This window comes from Argiope bruennichi, chromosome 2, assembly GCF_947563725.1.
Source record: "Argiope bruennichi chromosome 2, qqArgBrue1.1, whole genome shotgun sequence".
In the NCBI taxonomy this organism is placed as follows: domain Eukaryota; kingdom Metazoa; phylum Arthropoda; class Arachnida; order Araneae; family Araneidae; genus Argiope; species Argiope bruennichi.
This window is the reverse complement of record NC_079152.1, coordinates 27,844,657-27,866,317: the sequence shown is the minus strand read 5'-3', so window position 1 is coordinate 27,866,317 and position 21,661 is coordinate 27,844,657. Positions and strand designations below refer to the sequence as shown.

Sequence of the window (21,661 nt, the reverse complement as noted above, 5' to 3'; positions counted from 1 at the left end):
CAGACACTTTTAACTGAAGAATAAAGTGATTTTAGTGATAAGGATAATTGTACAGAAGAGTTTTTCGATGAAAGTTTGCATTCAACTGATTTTGATATGTATGTTCAAACATAATTAATTTTTCTAGTAGTAATGTATTTTGAAAATTTATAAAATATATTAATATACCAAGAGATATATATGCAGAATTTATAGGTTGATTTTTATACTAGTTCTTAATAGTATATTTAAAATGCCCTAGAAAACCGTGTTATGAAATTCATACAAGCCGATAAAAAATGGGCCAATTTTACCCATTGTCATTTTTTTATTTTACATATAATTGTTGAATTTTACATAAAATTGTCTTCTATGTACCTTCATATACTGTAAAAATAAATATGATTTAAAAAGTAAAAAGTTATATGCTTTTTCAAGAATATTATTTATTGTAACATGTAATTTGAGAAAAAAATGTATGTTCCAACGCATTTGCTTTTTTCAATGATAATATATTTCGGAAAATTTCTAAAACATGTCTATATATCAAGAAAAATATCTGAAAAATATATTGGCAGTTTTTCATACTAATACATTCATTAAAAAATTTAATTTGAGTGTAAATGAAATGCGGTCTCGTAGACCGCACCTCCCCAGTTATGTCCTAAAATTTCACCTCCCCAGTTATGTCCTAAAATTTCACCTCCCCAGTTAAGGGTTAAAGAAAATTTATTTTCAAGTTCAGATTTTATTTGACTTTATTTATGCTATTTCAAAAATTCATTTGCATTATTTTAACTTTCTTAGCTACTTCCTTCCCTATTGTGCTTGCATAAAATGAGATTCAAGAAATCATTTGATAACTACCTTACTCCAATAATATTTGATAACTACCTTATTCTACTTCCAATATTACTGCTGCCTTTTAGAAAGGGATACACTTTTCGTTCCTCTCTTGATTGATATTTGTCTATAATGCTAAAGTTTTTTCTCTACATATGCATTGTGTTGTGTTAATAACTATTCTTTCTTGGCATTATTATATATTGTTTGTGTCAATACAAGAAAATAATATCAGATAGGAAGATATGGAACAATTCCTTGGCATTTTTTTCATCGATGTAGTAAATTCCAGATGTTTTTGCCATCAAGAATAATCAAAAACAGGCCCACAATTCAGAGTGAATGGAAAGGTGTTTTCAGCTCTCTTAAATCACTTAATATTATCTTTATATGCTTTTAAAATTCAGATTATTTTTTTAAAATTTGATATTCTACATTCACTTCCATAACTCGAGTATTTAATATCGAATCTTCCCTAAACAAGTATCGATAGAAATCAACTTGAGGAAAATGGCTTAATCATATCGATTATATACTGCTTGTGTCAATATAAGAAAATAATATCAGATAAGAAGATATGGAACAATTTTTTGGTATTTTTTTTTTCGTCGATGTAGTAAATTCCAGATGTTTTTGCCATCAAGAATAATCAAAAACAGGCTCACAATTCAGAGTGAATAGAAATGTGTTTTCAGTTCTCTTAAATCACTTTATATTATCTTTATATGCTTTTAAAATTCAGACTATTTTTTTTAATTTGATATTCTACATTCACTTCCATAACTCGAGTATTTAATATCGAATCTTCTCTAACCTGGTATCGACAGAAATAAACTTGAAGAAAATAGCTTAATCATATCGATAAAATAATCAACCGAATTATTTAATCGCTATCTCGTAGACTTTTTGCTACGGATATCAAGATTTTCCAATAAATTCAATCCGCTATGCCTCTTTATCAAGACTATGGAAGCTTACCAAGTTTTGTTATCAAGTTATCAAGTTTTAAAATTCGAAGTATCTGTTGAGAAATAATTAAATTTATTTGTTAGAAAGTCTACTTAGAAAATTTCCAGCCCTCAAAAGACTGTATAATAAGTAAATCTCAGATTGTTACAAAAAAGAATAATTTTTCTTTCGTATTTTATCCCCTTGACATTTCGGAAAATTAAATGATTTGATTTAAATCTGAATAAATTAAGATTCAGATTTATTTGTAATATGAGAATGTTTTTCATATTCTAAATAATTAATGATTGTTTGATTAAAAATTTGAGTACTTTCTATATTTATTATTATTTATGTTATTTTCTTTATCTAACAGAATGTTTTATAATTCAGTCTCGGAAATTGTTTACTTCATAAAAGTTTTTCATTATCACTTATTGTGAATACGTTCACTAATGAAATATGACCTTCCTTAATGTCATTTTAAGCCATGGATAATTCGTGTTATTAAACGAAGACAGTTTATTTTCATATGCAAGCAATTGTTTATGGAATCTCAATAAGAAATCCGTTAAACTAAATAACGATTTTGTAAAAAATATAGACATTCACATTTAGTTTTAAATCAAATTTGTTTCTACTTTAAACCATTCACTGAATCAGTGCTCTAATAATTAATGATTTCAATTGTAAATTTTATGTCAATATGATTTTAAATTTCGGAAGTAAAGCTAACTGACAAGATAAAATTCACATATCATTATTCAATTGAAATACTTGTATAGGATAATATTTTACGGTCATGAAATACTATTTGGAGTAAACATTCTTTAATTTGAAGTTTATGAAGCCCGCAAAAAAGTTTTAATCACCAAATATTTTTATTTTAAGATCCTAGTGAATCTTCTTGATCTTCATATTTTAGATTTTCATGAGTTTGGGAAAAAAATATTTATAAATTATGGTTGTCTGCCTGCAGGTACAATAAATCAAAAACCATACAAGTTAGATGAATGAAATTTGGTATGTGCTTTTTGATACAAGAAATATAATTTTGTCTCAAATTTAGAGCACTATATGTATAAGAAATTATGTACATCAATGCCTTTAACTTATGTGAACGCTATCAATAGAGTTAGAAATATGAAGTTTTATAGTTCCCCTGCATTACTCAAAAATGAGACGTGAAACGCTCCCACCATTTCTTGTCGCTCTTGTGGGCATATAAATAGTTTGGGGTTGGTTAATCCCTATCGATGACAGAACCTGGCTCCTATGAGAGGGGTTCTACCGTGACCTGTGACGGCTCTTTGAACTCAGCCATAGTTAACACCAATGATGCCGCGGTGTCCTGATCATTCAAATTTATAGTAATGTCCTTCGGGCAGCGTGGAGTAACCTTTCATGGTTCTACGAAGATTTGTGCCTAGATTTATTATTAAAATTGTACTGTTTAAAACAATCAGGATAAAGATAAAGTGCAATTCACCCTCACATTAACTTTGCCGTTTTCGAGTTTTTCACTCAATCCTGAAACCAGTGGAAATGTATCAGATATGGAAGAAAAATATTTTTATATGCTTATGTAAATTGTGCATTAAAGTATAAACGATGGGAATTAGTATTTTACTGACTGTATGAAAATGCATAGTATAGTGAAATTAGCAATTCATTTATAAGTCTCGTTTTATGTTTTGAAATGTTGCAAGAGCTTCAAAAATATTTATTTCATTTTATAAATGAAAAAAAAAATTGATATAATACACATTTTATAAATCAATGTTCTTAAATATTGAAAAGGATAATTTGAAACTAAGCATATCTCTTCTAAAATTTCATGTTTAAATATCACTAACATTTAAGAATATTTATTTCAGATTGAAATTCTTTGTTAATTTTGCAAGACAATGCCTAAATTCAACAAAAGAATGTTGGAAATCAAATATAAAACAGTTTTTTTTTTTTAATATCCTTAGCAAAATGTATAACAAAAATTTGTAAAACTCTTTGAATTTCATGTATTAAAAGAAAATTATTCATCAACTTAATCTGAACTATAAAAGGCAACATTGGAAATATATGATTAATGAATTTTAAGTATTTATAAGTACATCCTTTCCACAACCAACATCTGATAATAAAAGAAAGTAAGAGAGAAAAAATGTGTGTTACTGTTCGAATGTTTCGATGTTCTTTATATATTAGTACTTACTTTGGATTAAAATTATGAAAAGATTTTAATTAATTTAATACAAATATTTTTTATTACATATTATCTTTCTTTATAAAATGAATCAATATAATTTTGCTTTAATTTAGGAATTTTTAATCCTATATAGTACAAGGAGAAACAATTCTCCTTTTTCCTTTGATAGAGCTTTCCTTATAGAACTTTTGACATTAGATTATACAAGCGATTCATCATCTGGTTCAAATAAATAATCATTGAAATCCGTAGCAATCGAAGAAATCTGAACTCATAATAAATCAAGCTGACTCAAGTATGACATGAAACAATAAATCAGTTCCTATCTTTCGCAAATTCCATTTACCCAATATTTGTTTCTTCTCTTTTAACATTAGATGTTCTAAAATTTTTAGAATATCAATCTAGAATATTCATACTGTAGATTCAAATTATAATACATTTGATTATAAGATTCAGATAATCCTAAGTTTAATAATTGCATTTTGCATCCATCAAATATTTCACTAAGTAATTTAATTATATTCTAAACAATAATATTTATTTCATCAGCTTTTCAAATATCTTAAATGCATTTGTGCTATTCCTATTTTTTTACTACGGTTCAAAATTCTACTGTCTTCTATAAATAGCACTCATGAGGCTTAAAACACCTGTTTTAAAAATTACTGAAAAAAAATCAGACAATTTTATCGGCTCATTCTTAATCCACTAATTGCTTGAGCTCCACTCAACGCTTGCGATTCGCTGGACTGATTCAGCTAATTCAACTCTATGACCAACTAATCGTCTGGATATACACTTGTTTTACGACTGATTCCAGTTTGATCTACCAGCCTTTTACAGCTTCCAGACCAGGGCACAGAAGATTCTCGAAGAACTAACATGATTGAATTCCTATTGGTCTTAAAGCCAAAATTCCTGAAGATTCTAGTATCATCCATTTTGTCTCCGAAGCTGCCAAATGGTCTCCAAGTTTCTCACAAAGCCTGGAGGTCATTGATCAGGGGATCAGCAACCATTGGAACTGTCCTCAAATCTTTCTTTCCTATTATGGAATTAACTAAGTTGGTTATATAACATTAACAGGTTATGTTGGTTACCATTACGTTGGTTATTAACTACCAGGTTATATAATATTAAAACTTCGTAAAAATATTTCATCTAAAATTTATTTATGAAAGATAAGCAGAATTGCATGTATTCATTAATTATTCAATTTTTTGATCAAGAATTTATTTAAGTTTTAATTAATTTTTCATTCAACAGTATTTTAAAGTTAAAATATTAAAATATCTTACTGAAAAATAAATTTTATTTTTTACGAGTATTCATTAAAAGCATTGATATGATACTGAATATATTTATATATATATATATATATATATATATATATATATATATATATATATATAAAACATTTGTGCATTTTTTTAAAATCTCACTGTCCATTAGAGTCAATATCATTTAACATTATCTACCCTATCAAGAAACGCTTACATAATTTCGGTATCACAGATATTTTTGAATATTTTAGTTAAGAAAATATTTCTATTGCTGTTATGAATGTCAGAACGTAGTAGGAAATAATAATAATGTTTTTATTAGTTACAAACACTTACCTCAATAAAAATGTAAGTCGTTTTTAGAAAAGAATAAAAAAAATTTCAATCAAATTTTGCTTTTATGTAGTTTAATAGTAAAATATTCCCAACAATGTATTCATGCGGCGCAAAGCATTTAATTTTTTTTTTCATGCGGTTTTCCTTGGGAACTTAATTTACCACATTCGAATTGCATGCAATGCATCAATTGAGAACGGAACAAAGTGCCTGAAAGTACCCTTTCTGTGCAAAGAAAAAATCTTCATTTTCATTTTTTCTCTCTCTCTCTCTCTCTCTAACACAACAGCGGAAGTGAAAAAGAAATGAGAAAAATTCATAAATTTTCTTTTTTACTATATATGTGGGAGAAATTTGTTTTCTCAAAGTGGTTTGAAGAAAGTGCATAAAGATGCCCCATTTAATATTTTTCTGTTCAAGAAAATCTAAAGCATGCTGGAATCTTCTTTCTGAGAATATTTGAAGGAGAGAATTTCTAGCTTTCATTTTTGAATATAGAAAATACTAAATGTTAAATGTTCAGCCAAAAATATATTTACAAAAGAATTGCCAATTTTTTGGTAGGTAATATCTTCTAAAAACAAATAACTCATAATGTCTTATATACATTCCATATGCTATTATCTATAGATGATATGTTTTAAGGATAAATCGAAAGCTTAGAAACAAAATAAAATTTTATAAATTGCAATTCAACTGTATATAATTCTTGTGGCACTTTAAACAGGATAGTAATTTAAAATTTTGATTGCAATCATATTAAATTAAATTCACTCAGATTTAAATAAGATTCACTCAAATTTAAATAAGATTCACTCAGATTTAAATAAGATTCACTCAAATTTAAATAAGATTCACTCAGATTTAAATAAGATTCACTCAAATTTAAATTAGATTCACTCACATTTAAATAAGATTCACTCAGATTTCAATAAGATTCACTCACATTTCAATAAGATTCACTCAGATTTCAATAAGATTCACTCACATTTCAATAAGATTCACTCAGATTTAAATAAGATTCACTCAGATTTAAATAAGATTCACTCACATTTAAATAAGATTCACTCACATTTCCATAAGATTCACTCACATTTCAATAAGATTCACTCACATTTCCATAAGATTCACTCACATTTCCATAAGATTCACTCACATTTAAATAAGATTCACTCAAATCAGATTTAACTAATTAGGTGACTTCAGGAATTTACAACTTCCATAATAATTGCGTTTCAAACGAATATGATTAACCTTTAACTTTAGAGTGTATAAATTTCCATTTCTTACTATAAGAAAGTAAAACATTACCGCATGTTAAAATTTATAGTTATAGAATTTAAATTATCATCAGAAATAGCATATTATATCCAAAATCAATTTTAAAAAACAATGAATAATTTATGAATCAAATATGAGCTATTAAAATGAACTTTACACATTGCATTTCAAAGTCCTGATCTTAATGAAATTTCTTTGAACTAAAGTATACTAATGGCATCTTGAATTAAGATTCAAGATGCCATTAGTATACTTTAGTGCGACTTCAATTTTTTTTTTAAATTTATGAATAAAATATTTATATATTTCCTCCCTAATTAATCAATGGATAAGAAATATACTCTCAAGTGGTCAGCTCGTACTAAATGTTTTTACACCTTTCAATTTCCATATATATTCCAAGTGCGGTTTAATTTAATTATACTAACATCCCAGTTTAAAGCAACACTAGGGCTATTTTGGTACCGACCTCATACTTTTGAACCTTAGTCATATGGAGTAGGCGACACCTGAGTTAGCTTACCTTTCTCCCAGCTTCCTCACCCTACCAGCGGGAGGACATTTGGCCTCTACGGATTCAGCGTACGCCAGGTACAACATTTCTTCTGTGGAATGGAGTCTCGAGCTCACAATTTTTCGGTTCCGAAACCGAAGCCGCACCACCACGCCTCCAAGTGCTTCTTAAGTTTATAATTATAATGAATCCACACTGTTTGAAATTTTTTCTTTTTTCAATAGAATTAATTCAAAATTTGATAAGTGCCTTCAATTGTGTTCACATGTGCTCGGACGGTAAGACAGACAGTCGTTTAATAATCTATAGAAATTCTTAATTTTGCATGAAAAAAAAATGAATTTCCTTCTCTTAAGCCTTTGCATTTTTTTTTTTTTTGGATATTGTATTCACTGACGATAAACAAACATACCTTCGAAAGGTAAATTTAATATCAAAAATGCCTTTTTTTAAGGTAATGAAATTCTAAAAAATTGAGATTTATTAAAATTTTTAGGTAAATATTTTGGTAACCACAATATATTTCGTATAACAAAAAAATAAAATCACATTAATTAATATTTTAATAATAATACTTGGTGCATTTACATATATAGAACATAGCGTTATTTAATTAATAAAACAATAATACATTTTTATTATACAATTAGTGATTAACAGGTTCTCTAAACCATTTATTATCCTTTCAAATAAGTCGCAATAAGAAGACTCTTGTTTATTTGAAATTTTAATGAGTAAATATCCATTTTATTAAGACTTCAAGAATAGAAAGCTGGAATCCTATCGGTAAATTTGGTAAAATAAAAAAAAGGGATTTTCCAGCAATTGTAACAATTATCCAGTCAGCAGCAACGTAATAGAATCGATCAAATAATCCGACGGAAACGAATCCGTCGTAGCTCACGGATTTCTGAGAAAATCCTCAGAAGATGGTTTTACCTTCCGTGTTCTCAAGTTTTTTTTCTCTTTTATTGTTTAAGAGTTGCGAAGGAATATTTCAAGAGCTCATAAAATATATGGATTACATCTCTTATATTAAAAATAACCCATTGAAGATAAATTTAAAAAATAGGTTTCCTAACACAAAAATAATCTGAAATAAGTATATTTAAAAATGAAAATAAATTTCGGTTATTAATATATTTAAACATAAATATTATTCATTTCTTTAAAAAATCAAATTAAAATCAAATCCAAAAACTATAAGATACGCACGAATATACTTTGAAAAAATTTTGATTTGAAATTTTAATTATATTCACAATATATTTAGATTTGTATTGAATAATTATGAACTTCCATTATTATAAAGATATTCGATATGACTTAAATCCCTTGTATTTATGTCAATATTTAAGGCTATAGAAATTACAATTTTAACTTCGAAATTTCCGATATTTATTTAATTATCAATTGCAAAGGTTCAAGCTTATTACTTTTTAATGATAAATAATTATTTTCGATGATTTAATCTTTCATATGTATCATAAAAATATGTATAGTTTTAATAATACATCGTATGATATTTTTTTAATTACATTACAATTAAATAGCACTGTTTGGAAAAATAATTAATATAATTTTTGTAATTAGATTCTAAAAATATTAAAATATTTTTGTTACACGGAACACATAGAATTTCTGGCATACCAAGATAGGAATCAAAAAGAGATAGCAAAATTCCTCCTATACACGCATAAAAGGAATCAGGCTTAGAGAAAAATGTACAAAAATGTGTTTTTTTTTATAAATATTTTCAGCTTAAGTATTATTGCATAAATAATTTTATTCATTTTACGAAATAAATAAATTACTGTAAAGATTTGGTATACATTTTATATCAAAAGATATTGAGCAAAAGTATATTTTGTATACTGAAAACTAATTGTGAAACTATTTTTGAAGGAAGAACTAATTAAACCAGCATGATGTTGCGCTGTTTTTACTTGTGATGCATTGTTTTTCACAGATACTTTATACTCTGATTGTAACACCCGGGAAGACACCTCAAAATGATAATGAGATTCTTCCGGTATGATGGTTGGATCTCGCCACCCTGGAGGATACACAAAAAAGTGGGGGATTTGGCTCCTCCCATCGATGACGGGACGCACTTCTTTCAAGAAGTGTTGTACCATGGGCGGTGATGGCCCTTAAGACTCAACTACAATTGCCGCCAGTGCTGCTGTTGTGGCTCTCCTGTCATTCAGTTTTAATTATCCGTGTGCCATCGGCCGGGTCGGAGAGTCAGTGATATAACTTTCATTTTGATTGTAAGATCACAAGAACATTTTTAATACAGACATACATATTGTTTTATATGGTACATAATAAGCCATTTATTTCCGATATAAAACTGATTACTGTTTGAGTATGGGCTGCTTTAACTTATATACGCTGTTTTTAAACTGAAAAGTTGATTTAGAATTTGAATCATGAACAATCTTTTACATCATGATAAATCTTTCATGATGTAAAATATATTTTAAATCATATATAGTTTGGTTGAAATGCTGTTCTGAAGATGATGAGATTACTTTAGATCATCTTATGGTTAATAAAAAAGGAAAAGTTATTAGAAAAATGTATTAGTTCTTCGTCATAGTATTATCATGTTTAATCCATTATCTATCAGACTGTGCCACATTAAAAAAATAGATTACTTTTTCCAGTGAAATCGGCGCAGCGTGGTAAAGACTGCTTAATGGATTCTTCTTTCGATTTCAGATGAGTCATACATTTATATCTACCCACATAGCATTTGTTCTCATGTGTTTTGTTTTTCAAGGAACACGAAATCCAGATATTGAAAGTATGGCAGCCAACCAATCAGGATTTACAAAATAAGTATATATTAAAAGTATACATATTGCACATATACATGCATTGTCTCCAAAATGCCACTATATATTACTTTCTCTCTATTTTAAAATGTTATAAGTTTTAAATGTTTATGCTATTTGTTTCTAAAAGTTAAAACTAATATCAAAATCTTATATATACTTAATATTTATAACTGTAAAATATACTTTGTAAAGTGAATAAAAAGCAAGATTGGTGAACTAAATCTATGGGACAAAAAATAATGTAATTATTTTCTATACTGTAGTAAATCATAAATAAATAAAAAAAAATATTTAAATACATAAAAATTTTAATTTCTCTTTCCACCAATACATTGTTTGGTTGCCAAACTGAAGATCTATTAGCTCAGAAATTGTTTATTTTCCTTTTTGTGGCACTTGCATTTTTGTAGACGAAATGTCAATTCAAAAATAATAAAATCATGAATATACAATCACAATAGAGGATACAAGATGATTCCAAATTCATGGTACAAACTTGGAGAGGAAGTGTAAAATAATGATACGAATAATATTCGCAAAGGAAACCCTAGTTGATAAATACAGGGTTTCCAAATTCAACTGAAATAATGTTTAGTTTCTAAATTCTACCTTTGAGAAGATATCTTAATAAAATTCTCAACAGTGCTGTATTTAATTTAAAAAATCAATCATTATAATAGGAATTTATGGTGGGCCAGTGAGTTGGCTACCCCATTGTTCCGAATTATGGGGCATCGTTTTCTTTTTCTAGTGATATCTGACGATTCTTGTTTATAAGATCCGAGGTGAGTCAACTGAGTATCTTGTTACTGGAATACCAGTATCTACTGTATGTGTGCAGGAAATATCTTGTATATTTGGTAATGTATGCCAATCGATCAACCGACGCTGCCAGGCATATATCGATATTTTCTAGCGATATCTAAAGATTCTTGTTTATGAGATCCGAGGTGAGTCAGCTGAATATCTTGTTACTGGAATCTCAGTATCTACTGCATGTGTGCAGGAAATATCTTATTTCTTTGGCAGTGTATGCCAATCGTTCAACCGACGCAGACAGGCACATATCGATATTTTCTAGCGATATCTAAAGATAATTGTTTATGAGATCAGAGGTGAGTCAGCTGAATATCTTCTTGCTGAATCTCAGTACCTTCTGTATGTGTGCAGGAAATATCTTATATCTTTGGTAATGTATGCCAATCGATCAACCGACGCTGCCTGGCATATATCGATATTTTCTAGCGATATCTAAAGATTCTTGTTTATGAGATCCGAGGTGAGTCAGCTGAATATCTTGTTACTGGAATCTCAGTATCTACTGCATGTGTGCAGGAAATATCTTATTTCTTTGGCAGTGTATGCCAATCGTTCAACCGACGCAGACAGGCACATATGGATGTTGGAGGAGTTGTTATTGTAAACATAGCACTTACCAACGAAGCTATTAGTAAACGCTTTGTCTTCCTTTTTGGACCACCGATGGTTGTTGGTAAGGTCTTGACTTCAGAACTGAAAGTTTTCAGGTTTGAAACCCTATTCCATTGAAGAGCCGCCGCATAAGCTGGCCAGCCGCATACTAAATCAGTCGAGGCCGATCAGTAATTCTCCCACTGGTATGATGAGGAAGGTTGGAGAGGGCGCTTCAGCTCCGGTGTCATCCTTGTCATCTAGCCATGGTTCAAAACTACGATATTCATCCCAAAATAGGTCTAGAGTTGCTTTAAAAACGCGACAATAATATATCAAAAGTAAACTAAACGTGTCTTTCTTTTAACTGCGCTACTTTTCCATACAATAAATTATGTTTTAAATAAATGTCACACTGTTGAAAATTACATTAAGATATATTTTCAAGTGTACAGGATGGAAATAAAACATCTTGTTTAAACTGAATTGAAGCATCCTTATTTGTGCCCAAAGAAATGGATTAGGACCTGGCTTTCTTATGTGAATATTTTTAGTATCCTACCCTGCGTTATCGAATAAAATATGCATTACTTCGAATATGGTATAAAATATGCATTAAAAATTAAGCCATATAATAAAAATTCTTCTCAAAGCAGCGCTTTGTCAAATGTTACAGCGAAAATCTACATGTCATTTCCACCACCTACCTTTCATATTTAGAATTGCCACTCACCTATTTAAATTTTAATATTTTTCCTGAAATTTAAATTCAATTCAATTATGAATCTAATTTCTGACTAATTAGTACTTTATAAAATAAAATGAGACTTGGATAAATATTTTTTTTTTCATTTTATGATTTTTTTCAATTAACAAAGCAAATGAACGTAGACGTATAAATGAAAAAAATATGACGCATTCGTACTAATTAAATAATGAAACTATCAACTAAAGGTTGAAAAAAAACCTTTATTTTCCTGCATTTATGGTCTTTAATTCGGGATTATTTCATGTTTATATTAAACTTCTTTTGTCTAAGCACAATGTATATCTTTTGAGAATAGAAAACATTCCTTTCTATTCCATACTAAATATATATCCCCATATTTTATAAATGCTTCCATTTAAAACTTATGTAAATAAGCTAAGGAATTTCCCAAGTGAAATATTCATTTTCAAAAATAACATCATGTTATAATGTAATATCTTAGAAATAGAGAATCGATCTGGATTTAAAGTATTCTGCCCTTAAAAGGTTATTCATGAAGCAAAGAAAATCTTACATCAGCGTCTTTATATCATATATTTCAATTGGAGACATATTTTGAAACGTCTAGACCACTGAAAAAACATGAAATGTTTCAGAAAGATTTATGGTTAACAATCATCTTTAAATTTTAAAGATAAATTATTTGAAAGCAAAGTGTGTTGTATTTCAATTTGAAATTCTAGGACAGTAAACATCGTGCTGTCTGACTTTATAACATAATTTTAAATAATGCTACCTTTAATAATGATAACCGAATCTACCATTTAATAGAGGAAAAAAAAACAGAATTTCATTTGCTCTTCCACATAACATATTATATAATGAAGTAGATTTTATTTGAAATTGGAATTTTAATAGTAAGCAATTTAAAATATGATCCCTGTTATCATGAACCCTGTAAATATCATTACAATTTAAACGACAACTTAAAAATATTATTCATAAATATAAAGTGGAAACTTTTAATCTAAGGGAGTTAAAATAATATAATAGACGTCATTAAATTAGATTATAAAAATTACTTGACTATGCTCATATAACATTTAATTAGCACACATTTTTTTAAAAAATGAAACAACAATACTCTGCATATTTCATGATGTAATTTAAAAGATCGGAAAGAAAATTATTATTGGGTTCAATTGCATTTAAAACACGAAATAGTATTATACCTATACAAGGAATTTAATTTAGTTGTTAGACCAACGTTCTATAACAAATATATATAATGCAATCTCTTATTTTTCGGATGGACTTTTATTTAATTCGAACCCTATAAATGTAATAATAAAATAGAAAAAATTGATTTGCTTTAATTGCCATTTGCAAGTCTTTCAGTCTATGTGTAAAATGCTCAGTTTTCTATACTTTGAAAACACTCAATTAGACAGTAAGTGTTGCATTTAAAAAAAATATTTGGCCGGGTAAATAATATGTAAGCACAAAATATTACTTATCCGTATAATTGTATTCCAATGATTTTTTGTTTTGTAAATATTGAAATGAAAGATAGATCTCTCAACATGAGATATAGATAGGGAAAATATTTTTTTTACTAATGGCTTTACTATGGGCTAACATATTAAGATTTCGATAGAGATATTTGCTACACGCGTCGGCAAGGCAGGGAAAATACAGGGATCTTTTAAAAAAGAATGTGCTTATTGGACATTTTTCTAGCTTTTCACGTTGAGTGTCGGAAGAATAGGCGTTTAGCTGATTCAGCAATTTTACAAAGCTTCTCTTGAATTAATTAAGTAGAGACAGTGGAATTAGATCAAGAAAAACTTAGAAAATAATTAAAATAAATTAGAGTTTAATATATATATATATATATATATATATATATATATATATATATATATATATATGTGTGTGTGTGTGTGTGTGTGTGTGTGTGTGTGTGTGTGTGTGTCTTGTAGATAAATATTATATACATAGATTCTTCTGTCCTTCTTTTTATATATGTGATAAATATAAAATCCGATAGAGTTCATCTAAGAGTCATTCCTATATTTAAGTTATTGGCATTTAAGGTTTAGCGCTATTCGATTCTTGTTGAGATTTGAGGAATATCGGAACTAATAGCCGATTCCATAGCCAATTTGCCTGTCCATACCTATTAGATAACCGATGTCGAATAAAATGCCATCTTTTATTGCTATCTTTTTACGTATGTTATTTGAAAAAGTAATTAAATTTTTATACTTGAATGTTTACAAAGTAACTTTTTTCCATTTCGATATTAAAATCATGTTTGTGGAGTGGAGTTCTGTTAACGGCTGAAATTTTTAATATAGCTATTGTGTTGCTTTAGAGCAATACATTAATATTATTAAACTAAACTAATCTGGTTGGAGATTAGGAATCATGATATCAATTTCCGAAATCAAAAACGTTAACCTCGTACATGAACGTGCTTAAATATCAACATAGGATTGCGCCCCAAAACACTGGCTGGCCTTTGGTAAGATGTGCAGTTTTGTGCAGCAGAGAATCAGTTCCGTTATAAAGCCTTAATTTTTATTCTAAATCTGATTTCAAATTCAAAATCTGTCTGATATTTTCTCGGCTTTGTTTCAACATCATTTTGAATTAAAATCTTTTCAGGTTATTAAAAAAAGAAATCGGTTAAAAACTATGTTTCTCTGAAATGGTACAGAATTTTATGTGTCTGTATGTCAAAATAATTTTTCATCACTGTTAATAAATGAATTGTTAAAGGAATTTTGTTCATAAAGAAAGTAATCTAGTTTTGAAGCTCCCATTGTAGAAGCATCGAAAATTTAACAAAAAATAACAGAAAGGGAAAAAAAAAATATATAGATGTTTTTGTTCGAGCGCAATACGCAGTAGTAGACAAGGAACATGATTGTGTCATTATTTACAACAGCCATTGGAACAGCTATCTAATTAAGCCTTGGAAGTATAGAAAAAAATATATCGAAAGACTTTTTTGATTCTCTAATTTACAACGTAATTAAACTATCCTGCTCTTTAAATCTTTGATGACTTCCTATCTTTTTCCTTCTGCTTCGTATTTAAGACTTAGATAAAACTCCTTTAAATTAGTTCTAAATAGAACATGTTTTTTTACTGATTATCTTATGGGTCTTTAATTTATCTTAAAGTGTTGCTTCTGCATTAAACTTGAATGGCAAAAAGAGATAACTTTTAGAAATAAGATTTGTAAGCTCGTAGTGTTACACACTGAAATAAAATTTCGAAACAGAAGAATCAGATTCTCATCAATCAGAAGAAAGAAAAGATATTACTTTAAAAGAAACTTCTTGTAAATTTTAAATTCATTAAAATATTATGAGTTTTGAAACATCTATGAGTCAGAATAATTATTTACGGAATGCTACAATCTTGAAATTAGCATGCATTTAAACTGTTTATGTATGTATTATATTGAGCGGATGTTTTCACACGGATTTTATTTCCCTTCGATTTTATCCATTTAATCGTTTATTCTTATAAACAAAAATAAATGTCGAATGATAAAAATAATATTTCATAAGTTTTCATGTTGACAAAAAAAATTAAAGATGTTCAATATGAAACTAAAGAAAAGAATTAATCTGAGACTCAGAAAATATTCTAATATTGATTCCAAAATCTAATGATTAACTTATTTTTATCGCTTCTTGTCAAATGCGAATTCTAGACTATCATATATGCTTCAATCCTGTATAAAAATGTATCCATCTTTATCAATTGTTAATTCATTTAGCGATTTTATTGATTTTATTGACACAAATCCATACATCATAAAAGTGTGAAATCAAAGTAAAATTGCTTGCAAATTTCTAATTTATCTTATAATTAACACATAATTGATGATAGCCTGGGACGAAAAAAAGGTAGTTCTGTAATTAAGAATATAAAATAATCGAAAAATCATATGAATTAAAAGAAAACATGCAACTATTTTTTAATCAAAGCATTTTTATGTAATAAATTATCATAGTATTTTATGAATAAATATGTGGATACATAACAACAAAAAAAAAAATAAAAAAAAAAAACAGTTTACTTTGCATCTAATAAATACTGCAAAAAATTTAAATATAAATTTCATAAGATAATTCGTTTTATGATTTAATTGTTATAAAAATTTACATAATAATATTATGAGCAAATTTTCTAATTCTATTTTCATTGGTGGTTATTCGGCTAGTTAATTGCCTTGCACCGTAGGTAAACCGATAAAAAAATAGTCTTTTGCCCAGTTACCTCATAAATAAGTAAAAAAAAATGGAAGTAAATTCTTTTATAAATTAAAAATTTAGAATTACTTTACATGATTTTAATATTTTTAAAATTATTACTTAATAAATAAATTAATAATATAATAATTATATATATATATATATATATATATATATATATATATATATATATATTAAGGCATACGCAGCTTAATATAAAAATATTTTAAACATTAGTTATAGGTATACACATCTAATAAAAAATGAGTATAATTAAGTAATTAATTATATTTTATGTATTTCGAGTCAGTATAAAAGTTCTCATGAATTATGAATTTTAAATTTTAATGTAAATCATCTGTTCTGTTTTGACATTAATATTTTTTAAAAAATCCACTGTTTTGTAATTAATTTTGAATCATTTATAAAAATTTCAACAGCCTTTTTAAAATAAAACAGCACAATTTTGAACTTCTCCATCGAACGTTTTAAAGAAAATTCGTCAATCAGCATCCGGCGTTTCAGAAAAGGCTGAATGGACTAAAACGATTTGAAAAGTTTATTTTCCTAAAATAGTGGTGTTTAAAGATTTCTCAGTCATGTTTAATCGCAAAAAATTCGAAATGATGATAATGTCGTGTCCGCGTTACCACGGAAAGGGGGTGCATCAGCTTCGGAGGGTAAAGACCCCTGAGCACCCGAAGGCAGAAGTCTGACTTCTAGCTCATATGAAGACGAAACTCAAATCTTCGCTTGCACAGCCGCTTTTTACAAGGGGACACATTCACACACCTCACAGATAGGACAAAGATGAAGAACAGCCATGCCCGAACAGGGATTCGAACCCGGGACGCCCAGATCACGTGGAAGAAGTGCTACCCCTATGCCAGGACACCTTCAAAAAATTTGAAATATTACATTGAAAAGAATATTCATTGAATATTATTCCTGAGGATAAAAACTCCACAAAGATTAGATTTCAAATTTTTTTGAGATGTGCAATTATTGATTGAGATAAAATGAAGTATAATTATTTACGTCATTCCAATTCTTTGAAAAGTGAAACTAAACTGAATTTGGTAATGAAACAGAAATACTTTTATTGAATAATTTTTTGGAATATTGCATAAATTATATAATTAAATTCTACATTACATATAAGACTTCAGTATTGAAAGATTCAATTTATAATCTTATTTTTAGAAAATATATAAGTAAAAAAAGAATCCGGTCTGAAGTCTTTCTCAAGGGTCACCTTCAGGCTGGAATACAAAACAGGGGATCTTTTCTGTAAAGGGTCTGACTTTTTGTCCAACAATATTGACCCCTTTAAATAAATTTCTGCTTTTATAGTTTGATTCAGAAATCAGAAAAACTTATCCTTGAGAATGATGATGTGGTGTCCGTGTTACCACGGAAAAGGGGTGCAGTATCTTCTGAGGGTAGAGACCCCTGAGCACCCGAGGGCAGAAGTCTGACTTCTAGCTCATACGAAGATGAAACGCACACACATTCGCTTGTACAATCCCTTTTTACAAGGGGGCACAATCACACACTTCACGGAAAGAACACAGATGGAGAACGACTATGCCCGAACCGGGATTCGAACCCTGGATGTCCATATCGCGGGGAAGATGCGCTACCCCTATGCCGGGACGCTGCCTATATTTGAGAGTAGTGCAACAAATTAGGACGAAAATTGTGCAACTAGTCACTTTGTTGAGACTGGAGGCTTTCGAATTATTTATAGCAAATATCATTTTTCTGTTGAAATTGTAAATAGAGGGCGCAGATGTACCTTGATGGCTTATCTAAGGCGCGTGAGATTTTATACATATTAAAAATTGAAAAATGATATGTGGTAACTGTGATTGGGGAAATCTGTCAGAGATATCCCCCATAGAAAATATATAATGGAGTAATGTTTAAGAAATATTTCTCAGAAAAGATCAATAATTGAGAGAAGGACACTATAGATTTTTTTTTATGAAATTTATGTGACGATTGGTGTCATTAATTTCATACGAACTAAAAATTTGTGAATCTGGTATAGCGTATGGTGCTTCAGAAAAGGTACCGTTATTTTGATATTCATTTAAAGTATATAAATGATGATCGTACTACTTTTTGTCTTTAAATTAAAAGATACAGAAACAAATTTGCAGTTCTTTATTAATTCTCTCGTTTTAAAGATATTCTTAAGATTATACTACATTTGATAACTAAAATGTAAAACCATGTTTTTAAATTGTTTGAAAAGCCTTATAAAAGACAGTTATTTTAATAATATTTTTTATTAAAAAGAAAAACAAAAGAAGACACACGCCACTATTCATCCTCCAACCTTTCATTTAAAATTCACTTAGAAATTTAAGAAACAATGTGTTCACATTTAATCTCTAACAGTCTTGACACTATTTTATATTTCATAATATGTACAGATATATTTCATAATCGGAATTTAATCAATATACGCTGCTTCAGTGTGATTACATTGTTTAATGTAAGAAATTTTTTTATATTTTGTTTATTATATCAATTTCACATTATCACTTGAAATAATTTCTGTTTTTGAACAAAAATGTTGTTAGCTCAATGTCATCCTCGAGAGATCTGCCATGAATATATATCAAATTTATGGAGGCATCGACGTCCTTTAGATATTGAAAACGTTTAATGCGAATGGAATAAGTTTAATATAAAAAGATTCAACAAATTACGATATTGTACCAAAATAATCTTCTTTTAAACATAAATTTTATATAATGAAATTAAGCTATTATTTTGGTATTGACATTATGATCTCGTGTCATTCAAGAAGGACCATGATCCTTAAAATATGCTCTTCTGGCTCTTAATTATTTAGAACGTTTTCGACATTAACAGATTAAGACTCAATTAATTTTATATTTACGATAATACTACCAGGTGATAGTTTCATTTATTTTTTTAATTCTGCCTGTTCTGACTCTATTGGAAAGCTAACCAGACATTTCAGTTAAATGACAACGATTTCAAATATTCGTTTGATTCAGTGGCTGAATCAAACGAATATTTGAAAATCACAAACCAAATTACAAAGATTAAATACTTTGTCTATGGAGAAAGATATACAATGAAGCGTTTGTTTTAAAATCGTCATGGTTTGCTAAGAATTTTTTAAAATAAATAATATTGATGGCCTAGTTAAAACAAAAAAAAATCATGATTAATTCCACATGTTTCATTTAAATTTATAATTACTTATACAAAAAGAATTCTTTCATTTTAAGAAATCCAATATCATAGATTATATCTCAAGTAAAATTTTTTGAAAGAATTCAACAAGACTTAAAATGAATCAGAAAGTTTATAAACTTAAAAATATAACCAACAATAGAATGACTAAGAAATATTAAAAAAATGTGATTATTTAAAAGAAAAAAAAAAGATTGACACAAAAAAAGTAACAATATAACTATTATAATAAGAACAATTTTTTTTCTATATATGATTGTTATATTACTTTTTTATCAATTCAGGAAAATGAATGTAATTTTTTAAACGAGATGTTAATCTCGAAGTTAATTTTTTAACACGAGGTGACATTTTCTTTGAAACTATTCTTTTTAGATTTAAAAGAAGAAAACATAATATTTTCGACAGTACACTTTATTATGATTAAAATTAATTATATTTATTACTATTCATTAATAATTTTTTCACAGCTCTTGAAGAAACTAATTTGCTGTCCATTGTTTCTAGAAATTTAACAAATGACACTCAATACAGGATATAAAAGCAAGTTAAATTATTTTCATGCAGAGTATAAAGAAAATATTTAACTTGTGTATATATTCTTATCCTTAAGGATAATAAATTGATGTAATATATTTTTTATAGTTTAAGCCTTTTTTAATTACACTTGTGTGAACGCTCAAAAGATATATAAATCACTTTAGATAATTGCTAAAGCTTTCAACTCATAAATAACATAAAGTAAGTTTTTTTTCGTAGAAACAAAATTTATGAGGCATCCTTTTCCAATTACAACTGATTTTTTAAATACAAATTTAAGCGATAAATTCATTGTTCAGCGCAACTAATATTTTTTTTTTTGTTAGGTAACAAATTTTTACGAGAATAAAATGATTATTTTATGAGCTCGAAAAAGTCTTTATTAACTTCTTAGGAATTCGATTAAACTTTGTTTAACATTATTTGAATTTTCACATTAAAAAAAATATTCCAGTGGAGAATTTTTAGAAGCGACATAACTATATCTGACATAATCACTTTTTATTACAATGAATAGAAAGTTGAATACTTTTCGAAATTTCTCTTCGTTAGTTTCTAAAGCAACGGCGATATTCAAGAAATAAAAATATTAAAATTCCGAAGAGGAGAAAAATAATCTCTTTAAAGTTAACTATACTCATTTTCCAAATGTGTCGGATTATTTCTTTTTCGCCTTAATGACCATTTTTTCTTTTTTTCATTGATCCTTTTCATTATTTTTATCAATGTATTATCTCTTACGCAATGCTATTAAAAAACGACAATCATCTGTTATTTATTTATACGTTGTCATTTTTCTGATTTCTATTAAGCACAATTAACATGAAGTAAAATTTCTATTTAAATGATTATACTTAAAAAGATTTATCTTACGTTTAAATTTTCTTGAGTTTTAGTTTTCTATATCGATGTAATTTGTTAAATAAATTTTGCTATTTTTAATCCATATACTATTTATTGGCACTTCAATTTAAAATTTAATCTATAATATCGTGAAATCCATTTCTTTAGAATTTATTGATGGTCGTTTAAATTAAATAAGGGAAGAGTATTTGCAAATGGTACATATTCGAATAGAGCATTTCTCGAAAGTTCAAATTTACTATTTATTGAAATTTATTTGTAAGTAATTCATTGAAGTTATATGGATTATCCTTTTATGTTATATTTTTATATAATATAATACAAAAAAATGGAATCAGTTATATAATACACTATGTTTATTTATATTTTAAATATTTTAGTTCATTTG

The 21,661-nt window shown here is 27.7% G+C and overlaps 1 protein-coding gene across 1 annotated transcript in view; it reads right to left on the bottom strand.

Moving 5' to 3' along the window:
- The window catches only part of LOC129962147 (uncharacterized), a 186,157-nt gene that overhangs the window by 164,105 nt on the left and 391 nt on the right, over positions 1-21,661 (bottom strand). The window lies entirely within an intron of this gene.